The sequence below is a fragment of the Rhea americana genome, unplaced genomic scaffold, assembly GCF_003343005.1.
Source record: "Rhea americana isolate MKP2758 unplaced genomic scaffold, rheAme1 scaffold_19, whole genome shotgun sequence".
Taxonomy (NCBI): domain Eukaryota; kingdom Metazoa; phylum Chordata; class Aves; order Rheiformes; family Rheidae; genus Rhea; species Rhea americana.
This window is the reverse complement of record NW_028186038.1, coordinates 1,297,831-1,319,135: the sequence shown is the minus strand read 5'-3', so window position 1 is coordinate 1,319,135 and position 21,305 is coordinate 1,297,831. Positions and strand designations below refer to the sequence as shown.

The 21,305-nt window shown below is 39.1% G+C and overlaps 1 protein-coding gene across 1 annotated transcript in view; it reads right to left on the bottom strand.

Annotated features, from left to right (window-relative positions):
• Window positions 1-3,227: 3,227 nt before the first annotated feature.
• ERC2 (ELKS/RAB6-interacting/CAST family member 2) overlaps window positions 3,228-21,305 on the bottom strand; it is a 499,935-nt gene continuing 481,857 nt past the window's right edge. The window contains exon 21 of the mRNA XM_085302360.1: window positions 3,228-3,247. The gene's annotated coding sequence lies outside the window, so the exon portion shown is untranslated. The remainder of the gene's footprint in view (window positions 3,248-21,305) is intronic.

Here is a 21,305-nt window from a genome sequence, read left to right as displayed (position 1 = left end):
GTCACACAAAAATATTATGTTTTAGAAACCCACTCAAAAGTGTATTGCTGTCTAAGAGCCCAATCCAGAAAATGGTTACTCACTTTASTAAAGTTGCTTGTAAGCATTTCTGGGAGTGGGGCCTAGGAGACATTTTCCTTTTTATGCTTTCTTAAACAGTTTATGTGATAGTAACAACAGGAAGATAAATTACTTTGAATGGTAGCAATTAGAGAAATAAGGAGTGTGATAGATTTACCATGTGGAAAACATCTCTCACACATTTTCTTACAGTCATTAAACCTAGTTTTAATGACACAACACTGATTTCAGAAAGAAACAAAGTTTATTTGATGAATATAAACAAGCTGATCAACACTAAATACTTCCCATACACATGATAACAGTGTTATGAACTCTAAATACCTTGGTACTTTACACTTCTACTAGACATTAAATTACAAATGACTGTCTAATACATGCCCACTGGTAATTTCTAAGAATTCCTTAATTTCATATCAATGTTCTTAACCACATATCAATATCACAATCCAGAACATGCCACTCACTTCAAAAAAAAATATATTACAAGAAGCACTATCAAATGAGGATCTAAGATAAATAGGGAATACTGACCCATTGCTGCAGAACATCACATTCAAACATCACTCTACACAAAAAAAAAAAAAAAAAAAAAAAAAAAAATTGCAGATATAGTTTGCGTCAATACATCTGAGGTCTTTTCATAAACACTGTTTAAAAAGTAAATTGAAACCCACTTTCAAATGAAAGTCAATGTGCAGGTACGTGCATACTGAATACACAAAATTCATTAAATACAAAATTCATACTGTACATTTAAATGAAAGAGAGAATGTGCAGTACAAGACTGATCTCACATTAAAATAATAATCATTATCTTAAATGTTAACCAAAAGTCAGTTTGCTTCTTTACACTTAGAGGGGGAAAAACACTACCAAACATTGCTCAAATAAAATATTCTCCCAACATCACAGTGTTTATTGTAAACCCCGAGATTCTATTTTAATATATGAAAAGATTTTCTCCAAACATCATAGAGTATCACATGAAATGAAAGAAAAAAAAAAAGCAATGTTACACAAAATTTTCCTCATTAGGGGCTAAATTGTAGGCCCTGATAAAAGTTTAGATCAATACTCTTACCAACATGAGTGGAGCAAAAATGCCCCTAAAATAATATCTGTGACAAAATTGGCACATACATATAAATATCTAACTATACAGCTTTGTATTTGTGACCCTATTTTCCCCTAGATAATTTCCTACTTCAAGTATTCAGTTGCAGAGTTAAGGTAAAGACCTGATTGTAAGAGACACAGAGGATTGTCCCCTACTGCGACAACAAATTTGTCATGAGAAACTAGTTTTGTTGTCTGAGTTTCCAAGTGCAACATTTGTCATATGTGCTAAATAAACTCCCAAGAGCTTTGCTGTTTCAAAAACAAAGATCTAAAACACCATTGATAGTTAAAGGACAAACTTTTTAAACATGAATGAAATTTGGATTATCTATGCTAAACTAATTCTATACATTTTATTCTATTTACTGAAGACAGTAGCATCCAGCAGGACTCCTGCTTGAATAAGTTGCTCTTTGATTGCACCAAGAATGGTACAAATAAATAAAATATCATCTCTAGACAATCATTTTAAAGGGGTTACTATATGTATGGCTCATGTAGGATGATTAGGGGTAATTGCACCACAGTTTCAAAAAATAATTTTTCTAAATTCAGTGCAAGACTTTAGGAATATCCATTTAGATATTTTCTTTTCACAGCAGCAAAGAAAAACTACTAAGGATTAAGGCCACCCATGCTTAAATTTATTGTTTGTCCTTTAAAAATGCAGATATTCCTTTCCCTCTCACATCAGCACAGAAGTACTTCTTCCATGGACAAAAAGATGCCTCAATATAACAGCCAAACCTTTGCACATGTTTGCCAGACTGACTGAAAATGTTCATGGAGTCACAAGGATCCTCTCCTTAAGAAGCAATAGAGATTTGTCTGTCAGTTATATCCTCTCACTGAATGTAATAACTTCACATTTGTATTTTTCCTTGCATGTGCTTCACAATTATTTTACTAGATGTATTTCATGGATACAAACAGCCTTTAATTGCTATTTGTTCATTGGTATTTTCTTCTTCAACATCTAAAATTCATTGGGATCCGTGATGAAGACTGTTTTTCAATACAGAAAATAATAACAAACAGTTCCTCATTTACAGGAGACCTAGTGCATATACTGTATTCACAGCAATTTTATCTTTATTTTTATTTTTTAATGAGTCCCAGCTTTTATTATTGAAAACCTGTATGCATTTGGATGGTAAAAGGTTGATACATCCTTGGTATGTCCATATATATACACACATATGTATTTATATAATCCTCAAGCTTTTACCATCCAGCAATAGATATATCTTGTACATTATCTTATATTTATGATCAAATTAGATGTCCTATGCATTGTCAGAGACACACACCATATTTTCATAAAGCTAATCTTTGCCATCAGTTATTAGTACCAAAAATTGATTTCATTTCCAACCTGGCCCAGAGCTTAATACCGGTTAAACTATCAATGTTAGTTTTAAATTATTATTATTTTATCAGTAGATATAAGAAAACGGAGGAGGGTAAAGGCTTGGGTTTTATTTTTGTAAAAGCCCACATCTACCTGGGGGTAAGATTAATGCCAGCACCCTTATATAACACTTTACTAATGCCTCTCTGATAATCTAATGCAATAGAAGTGATACGTTAGAATAGAGTAAGTAAAATCAGCAAATGCAGATATCACACCTAAAAGAACCTGAATTACTTACTAAAAATCAATATCAATTTACCCCAAATTAGTTAGAAAACCTGTTTAACTGAACCTCATTAAACAATAGTACTCTGAACAGATGGTTTCTTTGTGAAAACAGAATAACTTACAAGATCCACTAAAGACAGAAATGAAGCTCTTGTAATTTCTGCTTCAGTCTCCTTCATTATTTTCCAAAGTATCTAATTTCATAATAGACTACAAGAAATAAGGGAGAAGATGCCAATTAATGCTGCATTTCATTAGATATCAGCCTTAGCATTCCTTTTCTGCATCTGTGATCTTCTCCAGGATATCATGGTCATGTTTGGAGATCCAATGCAGTAGATTATCATCGTAACACTCCAGTGACACATTTTTTAATTCCTCTTTCGCTAGCTCCTCTGACAGCTGCAACAAAGGAACAAAATATTCTAGTTAATAAAAAATGTTTGGAGCATACAAGCAATCCTAGTTCTCATCTAGTCAAGTTTGTCACAGACATCCATGAATAGTTTGCCTTTCTAAGGACTAAGGATTAAGTATGGACTTAAATCGTACTTSAACATGCTTGTTATGTTTATTGGGTGCCAACTGGTTTTACAGCTGATTTGTGTGGCATGATCCCCTGAAATCAAAAAGATTTTAAATTCCAAAGATGTGAAATTCTGCTGTGTCTGTGATTCTGTAAATGGTGAGTTTGCTGATCTTCTCTACATGCACAGTAGCTTTGAAGTGGCAATAGTATCAATAAAACTAACTTTTTCATTAGAAACCAAAGAATCTTCAATTTATTTCCTTTAAGTTCCATGGCAGGTGGGAATAGGTAGCACCTCTAGCAGCCCTCCAGAACTGAAGGTACTGAAAGCAATGTTTTGTTGTTATATTTTAAGCAAAGTCCACTTTAATTTACAAGACAATACAGAATGACTTTACAAGAACCTCAGATTTATAAAAGTTAAAATCTCTTACGAGTATTTCAGCCATGCAATCACTTATTGATGACTGTTGTTCTTAATGGCTTGACTAGTACTGCTGAAATCTAGGGGACTACTAAAAGTGAACGTGTGAGSCAGAGTCAGCCAGTGGAAAGATCCTTACTGATTTCTCTGGGCTTTGGATGTGGCTCTGTCTGACTGTGCRAGACTGCAGAGCGAGCGCTGAATGATTTTTATTGTAATGCTCTTTCTGTTGCAATCAAATGGCACAGTATTCTTGGAGAGAAAGCAGTGCATTTGTCTTATTTGGTAGATCTGTTTATCAGATGTGTGGGAGGAATTAAATGTTTCCTTTATAGGGCAGTTTTTCATTTATCTGTGGACTTTGTTTCTAGGAAAATGGAAATGTATTATGTAGGGGGTTCTCTATTATTGATGCATTAATGTAACCCAAGTTTTCAAAACATCCAGTTGTATTRAAATATATATATATATTGCCATAGAATTTTTACACTTCTGCATACAGCTGAAAAAATACATTTTGTAAATAGAACTCTTAGACTAAAATGTCTCTTTAAACTCTAAAAGCTAGTATTTATCAGAGTAATTATGCTGTGAGTAAAGAGCAACACTGCTTACAAAATGTAGGCAAATTAACTTGCAAATGATTTTTAATCCATATTTTCAAGTTCATGTCTGTGTGGCAACTACAGATAACAGTTCATATTATATAAACTTATATGAATATTTTTACTTTTGCAACAGGAGTTTGGTACAATTCTTCTGGTTAAAACACTTAGGGACTAATCCAAAGCCCACTGAAATGTGGAAAGGCTCCCATTGATTTTAGCAAGCTTTGGATCTGGCCCTTGCATGGAGAAAAAATGACTTCTGCAGAGCTGGAAAGCCAGGGAGTTCCTAAACTAGATCATGTTACCAGTTCTGGCACATAAAATCTTTGCAAACTTTTTATGAAAACTGTAAGTCAGAGCATGCATTACGTTTCGTGAACTGTGCATAGCTCCCATTCTTTTGTGTACTGAGTATTTCTTAATCATCATTCAAAGAGATATATAGGCATAGGAAGCACCCATATAAATTAACGAGTAGAATACATTCCAGAAACCTTAACACAAAAAATATCTCTTTTTAGCAGGTTCACTAAATCATAATCACAGCAAATCTTCAATATACTTGATATTTTACAAGCTGAAGTTGCTTTGCAATTAACACTCATTTATACTCTTAAAAATAAGAACCAGGCTAAAGAGTCGAATCTGAGAAACAGCAACAAATGCAATCTCTCTCAGGCCTGCTCCCCAACTTTTCATTGGGGTTTTTAGTACAGAAYGAACCTCCTGAATAAACCCCACTAATCAACCCACTCATTCATCAGGAAACTATATAGGTATTGGAAGTGTAACAAAAACTTGTTCACCACAGGTAGGAAATGCAAAGTATTTCTCAAGTAAGTCAAATAAATATATAAAAGGATATTGCTGTCATATACCAACTAAAGCTGAGTAAATTAAATTTGTATTTATTTCTTCAATGCAGTGCTTGATATAGGTCACTGAACTTCTAAAACAGAAGTAAAATTTGGTAACGTACATTGGACTTATAGTCAGCAGTGCTCCAGCTGAAATTAATGTCGTACGAGTTTGGCACCTCTGACAGTCCATTAGATGCCAGTCAATGAAAACAGCAGAAGGACGTGAAGATATAAAAGTGTAGTAGCCCACAAATATTTATTCAGATTGTTTTTCCTTTGGATAAAGACACCTGCCTGATTACTACTTTTTACTTCCAATCCTTTCCTCTCAGCAGTGATTTGCAGAAACAAGCTAGGAGAGGGTGGGTAAACACAAAGGGGTTAAAGGGGAAACTGTTTAATAACAGTAGTAAAATGCAGGCTATTTTTGACATCTGGGTTAATGTCCATTATGCTCCATATGCTTTCCAAATGTTTGCAACAAGCATCCAGATACAAAAACAGATACCCATTCACATAGGCCTAAATTGCCCTCTCCTAACCTGTTACACATGGTACCTACATAAAAGGCCAGCAACTGATACGGTAATGAGGGAGGCAGAGAGCGAGCGAATAGCCAGTTTATTGGAAGCAATTGGTATCTGACCAAGTGCTAGCAGAGAAGGATATCATTAATGAAAATCTGTTAGGGCTATTTCTGCCCTAAGGATTCGGATGTTTCCTTAATCTATGTCAAGACATCTGCATTATAATGTGACATCTTTAAAAAAGCTGTCAGAATGAATTCCTCAGTTTCCTTCTTCAGMGTACTAACAAATTACGTGAAATTATTTCATTTTCTGGAAACAAATAACTAGGTTAAAAAGCAGTAATTCAAAAATAAGTTTAGAATGACTTATAAACCGTTTCTCATGTGACTTCCTGGCTCTTGCAGCAGTGAAATCTAAATGACATGAAGGAAAAAAAATGCATTTTAATTTTTACTTCGCTCTGTCCAAAACCATGAAAAAAAATGACAGGATTAAGCGAAAGCCCTGGCATGGTACCGCTCTGAATTCTGTCTCTGCCACTAGCTTCTTGTGTGACCAAAAAGTCGCATCATTTTTCTGTGCCTAACTTCTGTGCCCTTCGCTATAGCAGGGATAATACCAGGCTCTTCACAGGAATTTACAAGRCTTAATGTTTGTAATGTGCCTTAATAGTCTTGGATGAGTGCTAAGTAATTATTATTTTCCAGTTCCTGCATTTGATTAAAACTGAAATAACACAGTAAAAATTAAATGAATATATTAAGTTACAAGCAAAGACCAAGCATGTGGTTTGTGCAGCTACTTGTAACACTTTTACTCTGAACGTGTATTTCAGCCTAGGAGATTCCCCGGGTTTGTAATGACACGTACCGTGTGGGCATAACCCTACAACTGCCGGGTCCCCCCAGGTGTTAGATTCAGCCAAAAATCTGTTCGCGGCTCCTGTGCAAGCCGAGAGCTCGGCCCACTGGCAAGGCGTGGGCTGCTCTGCCCCTGCCTCTGACGTGCGGTTGCGACCGTGATCGGAGCCCAGAAATTTGCAGCTCAGCACAAGAAAAAGATTAGGGAGCTGGCGGCTAAGGGAGCGCTCTCGGCTGCGTGTGGAAAGAGGTAGTACGGCAGGATATCTGCAGCCCACACTCCTCTGTCGTCATAACCCCACCGACACACACTGTTCCTGCTACTTCCTCCGGGCCGGTTTCCCACAAAAAGAAGATTTTTGAATGAAGAAACAGCTCCTCGTTACTAAAGCAGGTATCCTGTTAGAGCCTGCTATACCGATGYAAAGGTCTTCATCAAGGAAGGCCAAGATGACAAATAATTAAGACAAAGTTGTATCCAGCCTAAGTAGAAAACTTTCAATATCAAGATGCCAAAGACACCTAAGACACTTGTTGAGCTGAGTGAAAAGGTAAAATCCAGTTTAAATTTATAGCATTCCTTCAGTGTCCCTCTAGGAGTTTGGCTTTTTGCCAGTGTTCCTTGTTAAAAATTTGTTAAACGTGTTTGGCATTAATGCAAACACAAAGTGCTCATTTGTTACAAATTCTATTGGAATGCATTCATTTAAGGCAATGAAGTAGTTACCAGAAAAGAAAAAATGTTCATTAAGTACATTTTAAAAATACAATGATGTATGCGGTGCATAACTATGGCGCCCCAGTGGCTATATAAATATCTGACAGAATAACCACAACTTGTGTTTGGTTTGAAATTGGAATCTTTTAAACATAACCGATAGAACAAAACCTGGTTTTGTTTGTTGTCAAAACTGATGTTAGTCTTTCTTGTTTAGAACTAGTTAAAATAACCAAAGTTTTGGCATCCAATTTCTTACATCTCAAATCAATAAAGCGCACAGGTTAAAGCAACACTAAGGGAAGTTTCTTGATTCAAACAGTAACTGCAGCGCTGCGTATGAGCCGGAGACCTCTGAACACAGAAAGCAAAGGAGAGCAAATTTCAGCCATTCTTAAAAATGCCGCTTAAGGAAGCGTTACCTGGGAGATCTGCAATTGTCTGACAACGTTCGCTTCTGCGTAGGCAAAGAGCGTCCTGTTCCCATCATAGGGCACGAAGAACTTCAGAAAATAAATAGCTCAAGCCTCGCTTACAAACTCCGAATAACCAATCTCTTTTCCACAATAGCATGAGATATCCCTCATAAYGATAACTCTTTAGTTTGAATAAGTGATTCTGAAGTGTTTTCTCAGAGGTTAGAAAATACCTTTTTAGCTACACTGTTAAAGCAGAACCATTTTTCTTTTTTACCTTACAATGATTTATGGGTTACTTGCACTCAATCTTAAAAACAGTAAATATAGGAGTAAAAGATATCTTTAAAAAAAATAGAAATTGCATGATTTAATTAAACATTGAAAGGTTCACAAAAACATTAGTATAAAAAGTTATTTATAAAGACATAGTGAACTTTGTTCCAATTCTGGCAAAGAAATTATTTATCCCATTTGTTGTTATTTATGTTTTCAATGCACTATACAGTACACTCTGGAAGGATCTGCAGCGGGTGGTAGAAGCCCTGCATGACTGTGATGAACTTTCCATATTGCTATAATGTCAGAACTGTTAATCTGAGTCAGGGATAAAAGCAGATACCACTGGGATGAATAAAATCAAGTGGATCCAAGCCCTCTAGAGAGGGCGAGTCCTTGAAAACTACTATACAATTATATGATAGAATTAGATGAAGTTTGTGAACCTTGAGACTATTTGGACAAGGATGCCTTCTCTTCTGGGAATGTTTATAAATCAAAAATAGACAAGAGTTGAAACACATATTTGTCTCTAAATATGCATTTTCTTTTCATAAAACAAGTCTAGTCCAAATCAAAGCTCTTTAGAAATATGAGAAAACTTAGCACRTATTCTTCAATCTGTCACTTGCACACTGAACTACAAACAGGGTTATAGGAGCTGTTAAGAAGGGTTTCGAACTAGGACTCTCAGATGGTGTGAGCTGGAGGGTATTGAATATGATGGAAAAATTTCCACAGACTTCAGCAGAGCCACGACCTGGCTCCCAGGGGCGGCAGTGACTCAGCAGCGTTCGGGCACGTTGCTCCGCGTCAAGACATTTACGACTTCGTTAAGATGCAGCACGTGAGACCATTAAGACTTTTTAAAAAATTTAAATCAAACCTAAGTGACAAATAAAGAAGAGTTCTTGGGTAAAGTGGTTCAAACACCCAGAGCTCCCAACATGATCCTAAAAACTGTCAGTAGCCGAGATTACTTAATGAAACCTGAAGGAGCCTTTTTCATCCTTGCTGATGTGGAATGCCATTTATTCTCATGCTAGGGACTAATTAGGGGCCTTTTTTGAAGATCAAGGTTTTGCGATCTCTGCTGCTTAATAACACGGCTTGCCTGTCTGCCACCTGGGACCCGGCAAGGCGCTCGCTCCCTTCCCTCCCAAAGCAGGCACTGCCTTGGGCCATTGCAAGTGCGGGCAGGAAACTGATCCTGCATTTGCAGCCAATTAACCCCTTCGCTGCTGGCCGTCACAAGCCCAGGCAGCGTCCTGAAGAGGCACTGACCGAGCTGATGGGAAAAGCGTGTATTGAATACAAAAGGCCACATGGCTGGAAATCTGGCATTAAGGGCAAAATTAATCTGTCGGCATAGCGATGCACCAGAAATCATGCTCTGCTTACAGCCCACCCGAACACACGCAGCAGTGTTTGCTGCAAAGCCACCTACCTCTTGCTGTGGTTCGAGGGGAGAGACAGGTCACGTTTCTGGTGGCGGGGAAAAGAAGTGGTTAAATAAAAGCTGTGTCAAGCCCCCAATCTAATAAGTCATCTTATTAGGAAGTTGTGATGCCCTGTTTGCCCTAGCCTGTGGCTTGTCTGCTCCACTGAAAGGTCTCCTGCTGGGACCTTTGTGGCATTATATGAGGTAGAGAAGGCTGCTGCAATATATGAGCCTTGGTTTCGAGCAGCCAAAACAGCAGGAGAACTAAGCTGCAAAGAATTAAACATGTAACAACTTTGTAAAAGCACAGACAGTGATTGAGGTTGGCCCTTTTGCTGTTGACACATTCTGGCCCCTGTAGGTTGTGGTCACTAAGCCCATTAGAGTTGCAGTGTGGCAACATCTAGTTCAGCAAGTTCAATGTGTTTCTGTTTTATTTCTAAATACTGGATGCAAGCTGGCAGTGAYAGGAGAGCGGAATATGGCACCAGAAATATGTCATAAACACAGTCGTCGTTGTCAGGGATGTGAAACTACTTTTCAAACTATTTATTTTTGGCAGATGGAGGTTGGGTGTATTTTTGCATTTTGTTAACTGAAATTTAATTGCAACTTGCTGCATGTTTTGTTTAATTAAAAAAAAAAAAAAAAAAAAAGGAAACCCCAAGATGCTGTTTTCTTTTAAAAGAGAAAGTTTTCACTGCATAGAGAAATCTTTGTTGCCAGAAATTCATTGCAAAATGAAAACAGAAAAAACAAACCCACTAAAATCTCAGCTGGTGGAGCTTCCACTCATGAGCATCCACTTGATTAACTCAATGCTCCCCTCTGGTCCGATTTTTTCATTTTTAAAAATAAAACATACATTTAATTTAGATTTAAAAATCAGATTGTGAAATGGACACTAAAGATGGAAGAAGATATAAGTGATGCGACTGACAGCTGTGTTTAAAATTTAAATCTTGGACAAAATAAGTTAATTTATACCTGTAATATAAACCCTGAGGTGAAAGCATACCCCTTCTTACCTCCCTAAGGATCGCGTTTTCTCAGAGAATGGTGCAAGATTTCTACTGCACTTTAATTAGGATGCTCAGAGCCTTCAGATCTCAGGCACTCACGTTTGCCTTCCAAAAACTCATCGTGGTCCCAGTTTCTGCGGATTCCTACAGATTCGTCGCTGCCGGCAGTAACTACTCTCTAGATTCGGGGTAGCGGATGGGTCAGTCAAACCCGTGCGCAGCCACAAGATTGCCTCCCAAGGCTGGTGCCGGTTGCTGCTGCCCCCCGCTCCCCCAGCCCGAGCGAAAGCTTTGCTGCGCCTGGCAAGTGCGACGTGCAGGGGACGGCCGGGAGAGGAGGGGTCGCCGCAGCTTTTCTTCTCTCTGCCCGCAGACATTTCCCTAGCGGCCTTCCCTGTCCCTTCACAGGTGAGGCGAGAGGATTCTCACTTAACAGTGGCAGTCGCCCCTCTCTTGACAGGTGCTGTTAGCGGCTGCTGGCTGAGCTGCTCGGGAAGCTCCGACTTGCTAATCCATAACTGGCCGCTCCTTTTGGAGGGACAAAAAGTGACGTCCGAAGCACAGCACATTCCCTCCTTGGCCACCAGTGATGAAGGAAAGTTGCTTCTCTGTTCAAGGAAGTTTGCCCGAGCCAAGCGAGGTCATAGCTGTGGCCTTTCTCTGGACGAGGGGGGAATTCTAGAATTCGCAGGACTTACCTTTTCTGTCATGTTTTCAGATTCGCTGACAGTTTGTGACTAAAGGAAATTCTCACAATGCATGTTCGGCCAGTCGTAAGGAGCAGGACTTTGTTTTCACCTCATGCACCGTACGGAGGTCAGTCACTACGTGATAGCCCAAAACTGGCGGGCTGTTGTGCTTGGCTGACGCTCGTTTGCYGGGGCTGTCACCGTGCTCTGTTCTTAGAAGCGTATTGGTTTTCAATGTCGTTGTACTGGAGTAAATGCTAGTAAGTGCGTGGTTGTGGTRGGGAAGTYTAATCCYAAAACRTGYTMKYMMYCGRKKRMKARCAYAAGGGCCTTGAGCACCGGAGTGCCCAAGGGCTGGAGAGCASCGGGCAGGAAGAGCGGTGGTAAGAACCGAGCACAGGTTTGAGGTACTTCTTGTGTGGGCCGATTTCTTCCCTTAGGGAAAGACCAGATTCTTGGCTAGAGAGAACAAGCCTTCTTGGAAGCACTGGGCAGAGCATGGTGTCCTTAGGGCAGATGACTCCAGTAAATTGGCAGAAGTTTGCTGGGATTATCTTCTTTTCAACCAAATAATAATAAAGAGATTAATAAGGATGCATCTAATGGCCTGCATCTGCTTTTGCGATCACATTAGTTTGCTTATCTTTTAAAGCTGAGAATAAACTAATGAGCTTTAGAGCCTTGCTATGAGGATCTGAACCAACTATACCAACAGTTATGTCCCTATCTGCACTCCGTAATTTAGGTAAACCCTTAACATGCTGTTTTATTAGTTTATTCTGCTAGTTAATAGCTCTGGACTCTTTAAAGCTATATTGTTAGCATATTTAAAGACCATTTGTTCCATGGATCATGCTGTGAGGTATGTCTRTTGTATTACCAAAAATATAAATGAAATCAAAGGGCCAAAGGATAGCTTGGAGTTTGGTAGATACCTAAAGCCTGTTTTGCAATTAATGAGTTATACTTCCACCATCTCCTCCTCCAAAGGATGCTACATATATTTTATTTCACATGGCTCATCACATGAGCCTACTCATAAGGTGAAGCATGATATTTACAATATCATCTTTAAAAGTCAAGAAGAAAGAGATGCAGTTAAGAGAAGTGTTAGGTCTATTTGGTTTATTTGAAGCAAGATCAACACTGGATCTACTTGAACTCCTAGAACTGCTAGAGCATTACAATGTCTGTGTGTGGCAGCGTGAACATGACCATACATGCTCAACAGCTACTTATTTTTAAAATACCCATCCAAACAACATGCTGCATTTTGAAATCTAGCTTGTGTGGTCTAATTATGCAATAATTTTTATACTTTAGGCCCCAATATTATTAGCTTCTCCACAATTATGGGTCTGCCCACGCATTTCTCAGTACATGATAGGGACCAGTTCTGGTAAGCATGCAAGCATAGGTTTTGATTTTTACTCTAAGTTAGACTTAAACATGCACTGAAGATTAAAAGTATGCTGAAGAGGGCCTTACAGGCTATCCTTTTACTAAGGGCATGCATATAATATTCCATGAAGATGAATGATCCACAGTTATCAACATGGAAGGTAATAAACAATGTTGCACAAAAATATTAAAATAGTAAGAAGCAATCTGTTTAAGCAAAACCTCGTTCCCCCCCCTTCTCCAAATATCATCCATTTATGAAATTAAAAGCAAGTGAGTACATAAGAGTTTGCAAGGTCAGAGGCTCAGATCGCAAGATTTCCAAAGGAAATACTCAGATCTTCCATACAACTCAGGTAAATATAAACAACTAAAAATACGAACTTCAACATTAAATCATATAAAACAGCAAGGGCCACACTTTCTACTTGACACATTTTGCAAGTTACTTGCAAATTATCTCTACTACAATTAAACTAACAACTGTGTTGATCAATACAAGATTAGTCAATTTATAGGCACAAAGAAATAATCACTGCAACCCAGCATTACTCAGAACAACTTACACTGATTAGTATTTCTTCCAGAGAACACCTTTTCCTCTCTATGCCCACTTTCTTCTAATCTCAATCTTCCATTCCARTTGTCCACAGACCTTCTCCATTTTTTCCACCTATCTCTTTCTCCTGTTTACTTAAGCTCTGTTTTCTCTCCCCCTTCTTTTATTCCCTTCTCTGCAGTACTGCTTTTACTACTCTCAATCTCCACTGCCAGTCTCTGACCGCTGAGGTKGTTACCATTCAGCAACATTGGCACCACCTGCTTTACCTGCATATTGCAGCTCTGTTGGTTGGAATGAGAAGAGTAAGTCTCAGAAGCATTTTTGAGGAAAAGTAATTTGCTAACTTTAAAAAACAAAAGACAACCAAAAGAAGCTCTAGTTGTGCCTGCATAAATGTGTCAAACTCAGCCAAAAAAAAGCGAAGCCCAGAGCAGAACTTAACTGATAGGAACAACCACCTGTGAAGTAATAATGCTGATAACAGTTCAAACTTTGTTCAGTACACCATTAATTTCAGAGGGGGAAACAACAGAATTTGTTCATTAAAAAAAAAAAAATCTTTTCCACAGAAACACATCTATTACGAGAAAGACAAGATAGTTTCAGGTCTACCTTCAAGAAACATTGTGCTCATGATCTGTCTAATTCAAGAGGGGAAAACCAAAGTTGAGAACACATCCTAATCTCATATTAAATGTTATAAAAATGAATAGACTCTTCCAATTCATTGAACTCTAATCTTGTGGATTTATTTTTTTCTCACATTTGCATGCCTTGCCTCATTTTCTATCTGAATTTAAAGACACAGTACAAGTCACTGATGCTCTGCATACCTTTACATTAACATTTATACACTTTAGATATGATATGCAGTAGCCTGAACTGTATAAAGAATATCTGAGTTGGATGCAAAAATGTGGGAATTCAGTACAAGCATGACTGGATCATGCAATTCGTATTTGAATATAGCCTGGTGTATAACAAGTGCTAGAATATAAAGTGTGAGGATTAAGTTAAATAAAGTAGTTTCACTGGATTTTTGGATGAGAAAATTTTGTTGTTCCAAACACTGGCACAGCTCAAACCAAAAACCAACATTTGCCAGAGCAACTTGTGCTTTTGAACAAGTTATTTTTTGTAGTGTATATTCCAACTGTAATTTATCAGTTGCTTAGCAACAAAGGGTTTTATTGATTCAGGAATAAGTTTTTAATAGAGCTCAACAATTAAAAGTCGTATTAAAAGTCATGTAAAAAAAAAAGCAATTTTCTCATGCAAGTCACTGAATCACAACCATAGGAGACAAAAAAAAAGAAGGAGGATCACCAACACCCCTCTCTGTCTCTGCAGGATCTTTTTCCAATAGAATATTTTGAGACCTTTATTTTAATTTTACTAAGTAAAATGTTATTTAAAATTTCCTACGATACGTATTTTCCAGCACAGGGCATTGTCACAGTAATGAACACAAACTGCTTTATAGTTTGATAGAAATTTCTACTGGAACAAGGTGTATTTTCTAAGTTAGGTCTCTCCCAAAGTTTGAAGTGTAGGACAGGAGTAAATCACACCTTCTACTACTCACGGCACGGGACACGTGCAGAGAGAGGCAAGGCATGTCCTGTTCAGACTGGCCCTTTCCCTCTGGCCAACGCAGCCTGCAGGCTCCCCGCAGCCAGCAGCGCAGGCTCCCGGCTGGATCCCAAACACTGCATTTTATAGCCATGGATAGTCCAACATTATCCACAAACTATTTAGAATTGTTTAGTTTCATTTTTACTTGCTGTCTTAATGATATATGAATAAGTAGTTCCTTTCGTTATATCTAGAATCTGCTGCCTGCTTATTTCACCCATATGGTGGGAATAGCTGTCAATCATTTCATAGTCACATCCTGCAGACCATTCGGGATTTTAGAGATCTTGCATACCTCTACCTCTTTTCCAGGCTGAATAACAAAGATATTGCAATAGTCTCTCCTCATGCAGAAACGATTCTAAAGGTCTATTATCCTCATCGTCCCTTTTTTCTGACCTTTCTTGTACTCTCTATTCTTTTTCAATGRCTTATCAGAAATATGTACAATGGTGAAGGTTTGGCCATGCCTTTTATTAGTACAGGGGCAAAACATATTGCTTTCTGTTTAGATAGCTATTTCTTTCCYGGTTATTTCTAATATTCTGCTTGCCTTTTTGACAGCTGCTGCAAATAAAGCTAAGTTTTTGGAGAACTCTGCGCAATGACTCCAACATCTCCTTCCAAAGAGTAACGGCTAATTTACAACCTGACATTTGGTATGTAGTGTTAGGGTTGCTTTTCTCCCATGTGCTTCATTTTACATTTATCTAAATGAAATTTCATCTGCTTTTCCACTGCCCAGTCCCTCAGTACCGACACTAAGTCCCTGCAACCCAGATCTAGACTTTTCAGAATTCCTTCAATCCTGTGGAGGAACCAAATAGATTTCAAAACCATTTCATGGGAAATTCCCATGAAATATATCTGGTTTCTCAAAAGAATGAGTTGCAACCTGCAGGGCAGCTGGGATTGAGGGAAAGCAGCAAACATATTTCTATTTGGTTCATAACTCAGCAATGTGCCAATCCAGGCTTGTGGAAGCCTTTTATGTGCTGGTGTTGCTGGCTGACACAATCTTAGTGTTTTTCGGTATTATGCCATTATCAGCCTGTACTGGGATCCTTTAAAACAGCTGAAAAGGGGGCTCTTTTTGCATATTTATGCCATCCTGCTCTGAGCACTTCCTGCTGGCCCCAGTAAATCTCTTTGCTAAATTTCAATCGACTTTCGCGGTGTTCCAGCTGTTAGATAAACTTTCAAGGATATTTTTGTGACAGGTACAAACCGAGGCAGGAAATCTCAAGAAGAAATCCTACATTAATTATATGTCAACATTCAAGCCACAAGAAGGAGCAATTGTCATAAATTTTTGAAAGCTGGAATCCAATTTTAGTTGTAAATGCAAAGAACTTCACTGACTCAGTTGTGAGTCAATGCCAATAAAATAATATATTTCACATTCTTTAACGTTGGCTAAACACAGAGGGGAAGAAGCTAAGATTTTATTTACTAAACTGTATAAATCATATAAAAAGACTACAAGCATGAACCAATAACAAGTCGTGAATTTATAAATAAAAATTCAAGATTCCCTAATCCTRTCTTACCTTTTTTGAAATCACATGGAAAGTATAAACTAATTTTGTGCTAAATTAAAACACCTTCACTATCTGAAAAGCTGAGAACCTGAACAGCTGAGAACGATGCCAACAAAATCTTTCTGCAGTACTGCACAACGTGCAGCCCGTCACTCTCCCRCTGCACGCACACACTGCATTAGTTTGCTGTATGAATGCCATTAACATCTGAGTAAGCAAGGGGCTGAGAAGGCAGAAAGAGAGCGAGCGTTGAAACAACAGCGGTCCACCGAGGGTTGCCGTATTACTCCAGTTTTAGTGTTGCTACAGATTTCTTGACAGCTTTTCCGGTTCATCTGTGACATGTCCTTGCAGTAACTCCGAACACCGAATCCGGGACACACACGCAGCTTCGAGCGCTCGGCAGGCACCGCAGGCTGTGCCGGGGGGAGAAGCGTTCCCAGCCCCGCTCCCCCACTATTCAAAACGTTTTTGTGGGAAAGCTGCAGAGCGCGACGGCTCGAGCCGCGCCGCTGCCCCCAGCAGGGCCACGAGCGGCTGCACGGCCGTCCTCCGGCGCCGGTCGGCTGCGCTCCGCTCCCGGCCGAGCGCCGGGCACGGACCCGGGCAGCAGCCTCGCGCCGGCCCTGGCCGGGGCCGCCCCCCCGGCCCGGCTGCCTGAGGACATAGGGAAGAGCTCTCCGTTACCTGCTGTCTTAGGACAAGGAAGAATTTGTTGTGAGCTGGAGAAAATACATTAACCGTTGCAGGCTGCACTTCTAGACACAGCTTAGGGGCTCATGTGGGAGCCGCTTGCGGGTCTTGTGCTGGCCCCCGTCCTCCAGCAAACCCTGGCACGCAGCAGACCYGCGCAGGAGCACGCTCACCCCCGCGGCAGGGCTGCAGAGCTCGGGAGGCTGTATCTGCCACGCACAGAGCTGGAGGTGACAGACCACACCAGCCACGACCACTATTCCTGCCCCTCGCAGAGCTCTGCACCACTAGCAGCTGCCTACATAGACCGCTGGCCACTGCGTTGGTAAGAGAAGACCAAGCAAGGAGACACTTGTTAGGCAGCACGAGCGCACAGGAAACAACCCAGGGAATCTCCTTTACAGCAAGAAGTAGGCTCAAGCCTGGAGAAAGACACCTCGGGCTCTTGACCAGAAAGACTAGAGTGGGCATGAAGCCATAGCTAAGTATTCAGTTTATATTCCTCATTGCATCCTTGTATAAAATATATGTAACTTTACTGAGTGCTTTGATTTCCCAGACGAAAAACACTAACTGGATCTGTCCAAAGCCCATGGAAGACAGAGACTTTCCAATTCCTTCACTGAAGCTGTGTCAGAATAGTCACAGGTAGCTAACGTGCGGATACCTATACACAAGCAGACCTCAGCCCACAGCCTAGATATTAGTGCAGCACAAATGCTGCAAGGCAACAGCAGGAACATACTGCACTTAACTGATCGCCTTGGTCCTCTGAACCACTGTGGCTAAATAACTGTTCCTGTCACCCTGGGAAAAGGGGAATGTATGATACAGCTATGCAACCACCTGGACTTTGTGTATAAAAAGTGTTCTMACTGCTAATGGAAAGCCAGACATGCAAATTACTCTACCTTCAGCAGGAAAAAATACGTGCCAAAGACCATGCCCAGGAGCTGAAGTTAGGAAGTTATGGTCATGCCATTTTTTTTTTAACAAGTCTGTTTTACTGCTGAGGTTGGGGAGACTAGTGTTATTGCTTCCCCAGAAAGCCATTCTCACRGGATTTGACTACAGGTCATGAAAATCTTATAAGGTCAGACAATCTGGCAGGATTTTAACAGATTCAGAGTTTAAACATGCTCCCAAGATTTTAGTTATGTCCATTTCTAAGATGGAAAGTAATTTCCTTACAAACGTGTATACTAGAATTAAATAAAAGCAGATCTGGAGATCTGAATTTAATTCCCTTGAAAGTTTCCACAAATTAGTTCTGAGAGGACTTATCTAACTTTTACATTTCAACATGGACAGCGTTATCAACAAAACTACATCTCTATATTTAGTATGGGAAAAAAATAAATAGACTTAGCTTGTTTTCTTGGTGCTGAAGACTTACCATTTTGCAAGACCAAGGAGACCCTGAGCCACAGCATCCTGCACTGTTAGAGGTCCCCTCGAGGCTGGTTGTTAGCCTTAGAACATTAGCAATCTGTGTATTTATCAAAATGTGGACACTAGAGTGGCTTGAAGTAGTTTCACTTCCTCTTAAATGATAATAAATTGGCAGCGTGAGTGTTGACTGCCTGAAATGCAACTTCATTACTTCAGAGGTTAATGGAGCAACCTCTCTCTGTTGATCTTCCTGTCACCATTGGCTACAAAAGACTCTCTGACACAGTGCAGTTTTCAGGAGAGGCACAAGTAAAACAGAGATTAACCACATCAAAAAGAATACTGTCCTGCTTCATTATATCCTGCAAAGCTAGTGYGCAGTAAATTACAATGGCCAGCAGTGTGATCTGGCTTGTCTGAAAATAAAATTAGCATAAAAAGAGGTGATGAAGCCACATTACCGGGATAAATATCTATGTTAAAAAAGGCAAAACAAAAGGAAAGAAAAGAAAAATGAGTGAGTAGAGACCAAACGAAAAGTGAATACTTTAATTATGATGTAAAGTATTAGGAGTTACTGACCTTGAGCTATTTTGCACAAGTTGTATGGAATCCCTCTTTGTATTTCTTCAAGAAAGCTACACAGTGATTTAGTCAAACTACTATTCTTTTGAAGGCTGAATTCATGCTCTTGCAGGACATGAAGACTGACAGGAAAAGAGTAGGAGGTGGCCACTGAGATTCAAAGAGGATTACATTTAATGCTGGTTAAGTGAATAACCCACTGAATGAGAATGTATTCATTTAGGGAAATGTGCCTCTTCTTGTTGAGTGTTACTGCCCCAAAATGCCTTAAAGGTGTGATAATTTTTGATAATTCAGAACTCCTGTTGATTACTAATAATAAGTGCAGCGAACATCTGGCCCTCACAGTTTTGAACAGACAATATTGCCAAAGGAARCAGAACATTTTTGGGCATCCTAAACAGAAATAATTGGAAGTCACTTCCAAGGAGAAGGAAGATTACTCTTGCTCTACAAGCAGCATTGACTTGGGCAAGAATACTAGTATAAATTCACAAAATGTTTAGCCCACATATGAAATTAGTTTTTTTTTTTTTGTATGTTAAAAATACTATTTCTTACAGATGAAATAAATTTTCCTATCAGAAATGTTACATTTTTTCAATATTTCATTTTTCTTCAGTAGATTAAAAGACTAATACATAACTAAAAGTACATTTGACATGCAATTACTGTAGTGTAAAAGCATGCACATATCAAACAATTATATTCGTAGCTGTGCAAACAATTCAGATGTGTTTCAGGTTACTTGTCTACACAGCAGACTTCCAACAATCCCCTCTCCACTTTCCACCTGCTCTAGTGTTTGAGAGAGTGCTTAGCAAATCTGACAAGATGTCTGCAGCAAACATATCAAATTCCTTTGGTGAACTGCTATCTTTTGGAAATTTCAATTASAAGTGAATCCTTTTGAGTGTGCTACACACCAGCCTGAAGGAAAGTGCCCACTTCCTACACACAGTGGCAGGTACCTGGACTTTTTAGTAAAGGGTAACATTTAAAATAAGAAATTTCTGCTGTTAGCACAGTAGAGGAGGGATCTACTGAAAATCACTGAGACGAAGGAAGATTGGGACTGCTTACTTGGGAAAGTATAGGATTAAACTAGGGGCTGTGGGGTGAGAGCCCAGCAAGAAACTGCCCTCTGAATGCTGTAGCAACCATAATCTTCTCAACCTGTGTTTTAGGAGTGTGAACAACAGGACAGGAATTTGGTGTGCAGCTCTGTTCCCGCTACTGATTCACTCTGAGACCTTGGACAAGTTGTTTAATCTCTCTGTATCAAGATCTTCCCAACTCGAGAGGACACTTACCAAACATGAAAAAGTCCCTTACAACCTATAGATCAAAGTAAGATGTAAGTGCAAAGTATTATTCTGTACTACTATATCAGTAGTAATTCTGTTACTTTAGGCTGAAAAATACATGCAGTGTGATATATTATTTCAGTTAAGGTTGATTTAGGAACTATGTTTTACTTTTTAAAAGAATGAATAGTGGTTCTGGGTGAATAAATTGAAATAAAGTGTTTTATTTTCACAAAGTATTCAGCCTTCCTCTACTTTGAGACCTCAAAATGAGGTTCAACAGTTTGAAGTTGTGTTTTGCAATAGCTGCTATGCTGCTGTAGAAAAATCATCATTTAGTGAATTATTTAAGAAAAGAATTGAACAGAAGAAATTGACAGTTGAATGGTAGTATGACCCCATGAATGACTGATAGTTGAGAACTCCTCCTTTATAAACATACAAAAATCAAAGTGGATCAAGATGACAGTGCAATAGCACCTAAAAGTCACCATTTACCTCAAAAAGTCACCAGCCCACTGAAAAGTATGAGAAATGGTTTATTGTATAAACATATGAACTCAATATGAGAGTCTAAGACTCTCAGAGAAAACTCCTCCTCTTTGTACATCCAGTATCAGACTGTGACAACATATTCTTCAAAGCTACATTACTGCAGTCAATAACAGCCATATTTTGTAGACTATCCTTCTCTGAAGAAAGAACTCTACAGGTAAGTGGGAGAGAGGAACAACAAACAAATGAACAAACGTGTGGGTACACAAAGTTGTTCTTCGTTACCCCAGAACGCTTTATTTTGGCTCTTGTCACAAATGGACTATGGAATGGCTGGTCTATAGATTCTCAGAACTTATCTGACCAACAGTGAAAATTTAATTCCTGCTTTTCATCTATGCCCACAAAGGTTTCTTGTATTTATTTTTAGATAGCTCCAAACCATAATTTGGTGCTCTGCTAAAATATTGCTG